This window comes from Palaemon carinicauda, chromosome 25 (genome assembly GCF_036898095.1).
Source record: "Palaemon carinicauda isolate YSFRI2023 chromosome 25, ASM3689809v2, whole genome shotgun sequence".
NCBI lineage: Eukaryota > Metazoa > Arthropoda > Malacostraca > Decapoda > Palaemonidae > Palaemon > Palaemon carinicauda.
In genome coordinates, this window is record NC_090749.1 from 57,164,351 (window position 1) to 57,171,393 (window position 7,043).

The 7,043-nt window shown below is 38.5% G+C and overlaps 1 long non-coding RNA gene across 1 annotated transcript in view; it reads left to right on the forward strand.

Annotated features, from left to right (window-relative positions):
- The window catches only part of LOC137619233 (uncharacterized), a 14,273-nt gene extending 8,275 nt beyond the window's left edge, over positions 1–5,998 (forward strand). The window contains exon 2 of the long non-coding RNA XR_011039865.1: positions 5,863–5,998. This is a non-coding gene — a long non-coding RNA (uncharacterized lncRNA). The remainder of the gene's footprint in view (positions 1–5,862) is intronic.
- The last annotated feature ends 1,045 nt before the right edge of the window (positions 5,999–7,043 follow it).

Genomic DNA, 7,043 nt, shown 5'->3' on the forward strand with positions numbered 1-7,043 from the left:
TTGTTCAGTGGCCACTTTACTCTTATTAAGGGTAGAGGAGACTCTTTAGCTATGGTAAAAAGCTCTTCTAGGAGAAGGACCCTCCAAAATCAAATCATTGTTCTCTAGTGTTGAGTAGTGCCATAGCCTCTGTACCATGGTCTTCCACTGCCATAGGTTAGAGGTCTCTTGCTTAAGGGTACACTCGAGCTCACTATTCTGTCTAATTTCTCTTCTTGTTTTGTTAATGGTTTTATAGTTTATGTAGGAGATATCTATTTTCATGTTACCGTTCTTAGAATATTTTTTTGGCTTATTTCATTTCCTCACTGGGCTATTTTACCTTGTTTCCTTTCCTCACTGGGCTATTTTCCCTGTTTAGGCCCCAGGGCTTATAGCATCCTGCTTTCCCAACTAGGATTATAGCTTAGCAAATAATAATGATAATAATAATAATAATAATAATAATAATACTTGATTTATAGTAAAATGTATTCGCAAAATTCCTTATATATGGACCTTATTATAACGAGAAATTATTTTAATAATAATAATAATCTTGTAAAGATACTCCCACCATCTCCAGAAAGCGCCAGAGAAGTCCAGGCGACAGCAAAGATAAACTTGCTGTAACAAACTCCCTGACATTAACAGTGTCTTCTCTTGCCACCTTCGGCTTCTTCTTCTTCCTCCTCCAAATTCCTTTCGAGATATCAGGAGCAAATGCGTAAGTTTCTTAGGCAAATTCCCCAAAGAGGATGGTCTGATAAAAGTGTGTTGGTGGAAGAACACTTTGCAGTTCTTTTCCTCTGTGGGATTGCCTCTTGGAGGCCAGGTTGCTTTTCTGACAATTTTGTGATGGTATTTCCCAAGCTGGAGGGTCCATGCTATTGGTTGTTGTTTGCAGACTTATGTCGGTTTCATGACCCTTTCTGTATACTCGGTGTTCTCCAAGTTGGAATATTCCAATTAATGGCTTAGTTGTTCGAGGCCATAGTACTTTTTGAGCAGTTTTATATTATATCTTTTTGACGAAGGATTTTTTAAAGCCTATTTGTCGTCTTTCAGAGGCTATGTTAGTATTCTGACAATTGTATGATATATCGTTATTGGATTTTCAATTTTTATTCATCAGGGCCATGTCACTTTTCTAGTATTTTTGTAGTAGTTTGACCTTTCGAATGTCGATTTCCGTAAATTTTAATTTCCCAGTCTGTTGGATGTTTTTTAGGGACTCTACTTTTTCCTCATAATTTTGTGAGAGTAAGTAGGATCCAAGTGGGATTTTTTCCAGTCTGTCTATCGTTTCTTTGAGGACCTATTTGTCTCCTAGTAATTTTATGATAGTATGTCCACTCCAGTATATCATCTCCGGAGGCCATGCTCTTGTAAGGAAGATTTTCGGGTATATAGTTCATGCATTTGTCCAGTATATTCCTCAAATCTTTCGAAGCCATATTGTTTGTTTGACATTTTTGCGAATATCAAGCTCTTGTATTATCCCTGTGTGTCTTAAATTGATGTATGACATAAATGAGATGAATGCAAGCATGAATTATATTCTAACTCAGTGCAAATATAGATTCATGTTTCCCCAGTCTCCTTAGAAGCGTTGTTGGCTATGTGAGAATTTTTTAGATTATAACTTTGTTTCTAAAATAAGCCATAAAAAATGTTCAAACAGAAAATGTGTAAATTACATGGATACAAGAGGCAAAAGAAACAGAAACATATCGAATATTATTATTATTATTATTGTTATTATTATTATTATTATTATTATTATTATTATTATTATTATTATTATTATTATTATTATTATTACCTACTGAGCTACAACCCTAGTCGAAAAAGTAGGATGCTATAAGCCCCGGGGCTCCAACAGGGAAAATAGTCCAGTGAGGAAAGGAGACCTCAGGTGATTGGAGAGGAACTTAGATTTGGAGGAGAGACATAAGTTAAGAAAGGCTCATTCAGAAGTGGAAAAGCTGTGGTAAAAGAGTAGTTGACCTGGAGGCAGGTGGGAAGGTAGGACACAGGAAAGATAGAAATGGGTTGTTCACTAATATCATCATAATCTTATTCAGCCATTTTTCTACCCAATGGAGTGCTGTATCGGTTGCTGTTCATAGTTCTGTGTCCGAACAGGTAGGCCCTAATGGTAAACTACAGATGATGGGATTCATTGGTTAGATTGGCTCACTGTAGGAGCATGCAGCCTAATTTGTGTAACCCCGTACCTGAAGGTTAGCTCCTATCCCGTTCAGGGTGACCCGTTTCCGCCTGGTAAGGGAGAGACCACAGGGCAGGTCTTCACTAGGGTTAGGGAGGACATTATTAGTGGTCTGTCACTCACTGTGCATTTAGTAGACTGTATTTTGTTAGGGCTCAGGTATCTAGTGCTTTCATGGTCATGAAGCTCTTCCGTGCTTTCAGATGTCTTCTTGTATCACGATGGTTGTAGACTGGGTGCCTGGGATCATTTGCTTGTTTGGTCTTCTTTGTAGCTATGCCATCTCAATGGATGTCAAGTTTTGTGATGCTGGTTAGTCTGTAAAAAGTTGAGAAGGGTGTTGCTCTCAATGTACCACTCATTACACACGAGGTAAATGGGCAGGGACCAGGAGAATGGTGGTAAAATTTGAGAAGACTAAAGGGTAATGGGAGGGCCCATGATGTTAAGGTTTTGCTAAGAACTGCATGCTTATGAGAAAGACTTGTCTAACCTGAAAATTGTTGAGAAGTTACAAAGGGACGGAAGTCGTGATGTTAAAGGGGTTTAGGGTAAGTTATGGATGTATAGGACCAAGGGAGGGTAAGATGGTGGGGAATTGGGTTAGGAAGGCTCTATTTAGGAGTAGAAATGTTTTTATCCTATCCTCAACTTCAGCCTCACACCCTTGCTTTGGACTTAGAGGAGGTCCCATTATTTAAATTATTCCACAAGTTCTATGACAGAGCTTCCACTTCCATGTATGGCTATCCTGTTTCTACCTCTCTTATTGTTCACCATACCTTCAGTCTTATCCATTCTTACCTTCAAGCCAACACCCTCCAAAGTCTTTCGCCTCTCTAAAACGCTTTTGTGCAAGTCTTCCTCATTTCAAATTGTAATCACCAAATCATCTGCAAATAGAAACTCCACGGATCATTGTTCCTGATCTCTTCACTTGACACATCCTTGACCACCACATAAAAACATGCTTAATGCTGACCTCTAAGGTTTCTGTTTCCCTAACAGCTATTTTCACTTTTATCTGTTCTTTTTTACATCATGTCTACCAATATAATCAACTTCTCTGACTCCACTTTCCTTTTCCGTGAGCACCAGAACATCACTTCTCTTGGTATTCTATCATAAGCTTTCTCTAGATCCCCTAAAGTACAGGAGAGCTTCTGGTTTTCCTCTGGCTTCTTTTGCTTTAGCTGCCTTACTATAAAGATGACATCCACAGTCTCTCTCCCCCATAAAGTGATACTGCTGTTTCCCAATCTTAGCAAAAATACCAGCCATATTGTGACGACTGTTTGGTATCCTTGACAGTGAGGCATTTGTTGACCGAATGCCCCACTTACAGTAACAAGAGCAATAAATATCTGTTTGAGGCTCGAGGTGAGGCTGACAGGTTCATCCTTGCCAAGATTCTTCGACATGTGTCCTACCATTCTAGTGTTATTTTTTGAGCTTTATTTCAGAAGCAGGTCTTCTGAAAGCTATTTAACTTTCAAAATGACATCTTTGCTGTTATGGTTTAAATTGAATATTCTTTTACACTTTATTTACAAAAAAAATGATATCGGTGTTAATGACCTTAGATGTCAGGATGCCAAAAAACCTCAAATCAGTCAATTGATCAACCAATGTCTCTCTATCTCTCTTTTAGTGTCCTCTCAAAATCTTTCAAACCCTACTCTGTTAGTTTAACTCCTTGTAGTTGCTACATTCCATGATAACCCCTTTCTGCATAGATATAGAAAGCATTATACTCTCCTCTGTCTTTAGAAATTATTTACTCATCCCATATTGGTCTTGATAAGTTCAGCTTCCATTTCCCCCTCTGTAGCTAGTATTTTGATCATTGCAATTTGAAACTCTGATGGACCTGGTGCTTTATTATTTGTCAGTGGAGCGGGCATTCACTTCTGTATTCCGTATCTACACAACTGGTCCCTCTACCCTCTGTGCATCTCCCAGCTCTTCTTTCACATTTTCAGTATTCAATAGTTGTTCAAAATATTCTTTCCATCACCTCTTAATGTCTCCATCGTAATCCCTAATGACTTTCAGTTGCCCCAAATCAAATCTTTGCCTATTCCTCAAGTTTTAAATCGTATAGATATCCTTTTCTCTTCCCTTATTCCTAGCCTTTCATTCTATTGCTCCATTGCTCTTCCAACAGCTATACCTACTTTCTCCAAGAATCTTTTTCCTCTTCTCTTTACAGTTCCCCTGCACATTGTGCATGCCTTACTTTCTCAACCTTAAATGCCTTTATTTTTTTTAACTGACTCTTGCACACCTCTGTCCTACCACCATTTTTCTCCATTCGACACACCATGTCCCCTGGTTCTTCCAAGTAATTCCTCCGTTTCCTCTCCACATATTTCTCTCATACCCACCCAGGTATTTTCATCCGTTACCCTCTCCAAATCTCTTAAGTTCAACCTTTCCAGTCGCGTATCTCACACAATCCTCCTAAATTGCTCTTTCTTTTCACCTTTGAGGTCCCAAACATTCATTCTAGATCTCTTCTTGGGTTTTTTACCTCTCATTTTAAAATCCATCTATACGAGTCTATGGTGTTTAACGCATGCTTCACCCGAAATCACTTTACAGTTCAACACATTATTTTTGTCAGCTCTTCTAACCAAGATGTAACTTATTTGGCTTTCCATTCATTTTCATAGGTTATCAGGTGCTTATCAGACCTCTGAAACCATGTATACATACATGCTAATTCAACACTCTGAGCCATCTCCAATATATGCTCCCTATCTTAATTTCTAATTCCAAACCCTAATACCCAAATCTTCTCTTCCCCACTCTACCATTCATGTCTACTCCTATGATTATCTTCTCTTCCTCTTTCACTGTTGTAATTTATATATACATATATATATATATATATATATGTATGTATATATATATATATATATATATATATATATATATATATATATATATATATATGCGTGTGTGTGTGTGTGAGTATTAGCAGTTAAAATATACAAATGTAAATATTTCCTCTGTGTAGATCCTCATCGAAGTAAAACTTAGTTCCTTTCAAATCTCCTTTAACCTAAAAACAATATTCTCCTATTTACAATATTATTTTCTTTCTCTCATTCAATTTAGTTTTGTTTATTTTGATTTATGTTCCCAAGTGGTCATAAGCCTGAAAGGAATATTAACAATCATTTATGAATAAAAGATTATTTAACAATTTAATTAATTTAAGTAATTCAATTCAGATTTCTTTGTTTATATAAGTGATATTTTCAAGAATTCAGAAATACCGGTGTCCTTAAATAGCCCAGGCCCAAAACAGGTATGAAATGTAAAAATGGAGAGTTTTTGTGACACCAAATGAAGTGAGGAACCTTTAGACTCCCGGAGGAAGAAAGGTTAAAACAGAATTAGGGAAATCAAAAGCATAAAAAGTTCCGGAGACTAGAAGTAAAAAAGATATAGTTATCGTTATAGTTATAGTTATCTGTACATTAATTTACTATTTTTTTCGTTTCTCTAATCATTTCTTCACAGTTATACATTTCCTCTAAAGCTACAAACTGCATTGATAACCATATACCATTTACTATAATTTTGTCTATGTTTATATTGCTCGATCTTTTATTTAATAAACATATTTTATTTTTTTGCAGACGTGCCCAAAGCCACCATCAGCATCGACGCTGGCAGCAGCAGCAGCCTGGATTCGGGGTTGCCATCATCAGGGCTTCGAGAGGGAAGTTCGGCCACCTTGACGTGTGTCACAAGAGCGAACCCTCCAGTTTATAACCTCACGTTTATGTTTAATGTAAGTATTTGGTTGCCTTAATTGTGGTTCTCATTATCCATAAAGTATGCCAACATTTAAGACCTATGATAGTCACGTTGTATTGATACTAAATACAGTGGGACACAGGAACTGCTGGTACACTTGACTCTCAAGGCTCGCTTCACATAAGCTGATTTTTTAACGAAGGAAAATATTTTCGCTTGTTAGGAAACATGCCTTCACACGAGGATTTTCCCCGAGCGGCCTCTTGGTTTTATTGAGCCGCTATACTGGAACCACACGTTACCAGCCGCTATTCTGGAACCACGCAGGTTATCAGTGCTGTGGCTAGGTTTTAATGAGCTGGTATACTAGAGCTACGCAGGTTACCAGTCCCGTGGCTAGGTTTTCATAAGCCGCTATACCGGAACCACAAGGGTTACTATTGCTGGGGCTAGGTTTTAATGAGCCGCTATACCGGAACCACGTGGGTTACTAGTGCCATGTATAAGTGCCATGTATAGGTTTTAATGAGCCGCTATACTGGAACCACACGGGCTACTAGTGCTGTGGCTAGGTTTTAATGAGCCGCTATCATGGAATCATGTGGGATACCAGAGCGCCGGCTAGGTTTTAATAAGCTGTTATACTGGAACCAAGTGGGTTACCAGGGCCTTGGCTATGTTTTAATAAGCTGCTGTACTTGAACCACTCGGGTTACCAGTGCTGTGGCTAGGTCTTAATGAACCACTATACTGGAACCACTCAGGTTACTAGTGCCGTGGCTAGGTTTAAGTAAGCTACTATACTGGAACCACTCGAGTTGCCAGCGCCACGACTAGGTTTAAATAACCTGCTGTACTGGAACCATGGGGTTACCAGTGCCGCGGCCAGGTTTAAATAAGCCGCTATACTGGAAACACTTGAGTTACCAGTGCCGCGGCTAGGTTTAAATAAACTGCTGTACAGTACTGGAACCACTCGGATTACCAGTGCCGTGGCTAGTTTTATATAAGCCGCTATAGTGGAACCACGCGGGTCACCAGCTAGGAAATTCTTCCAAGT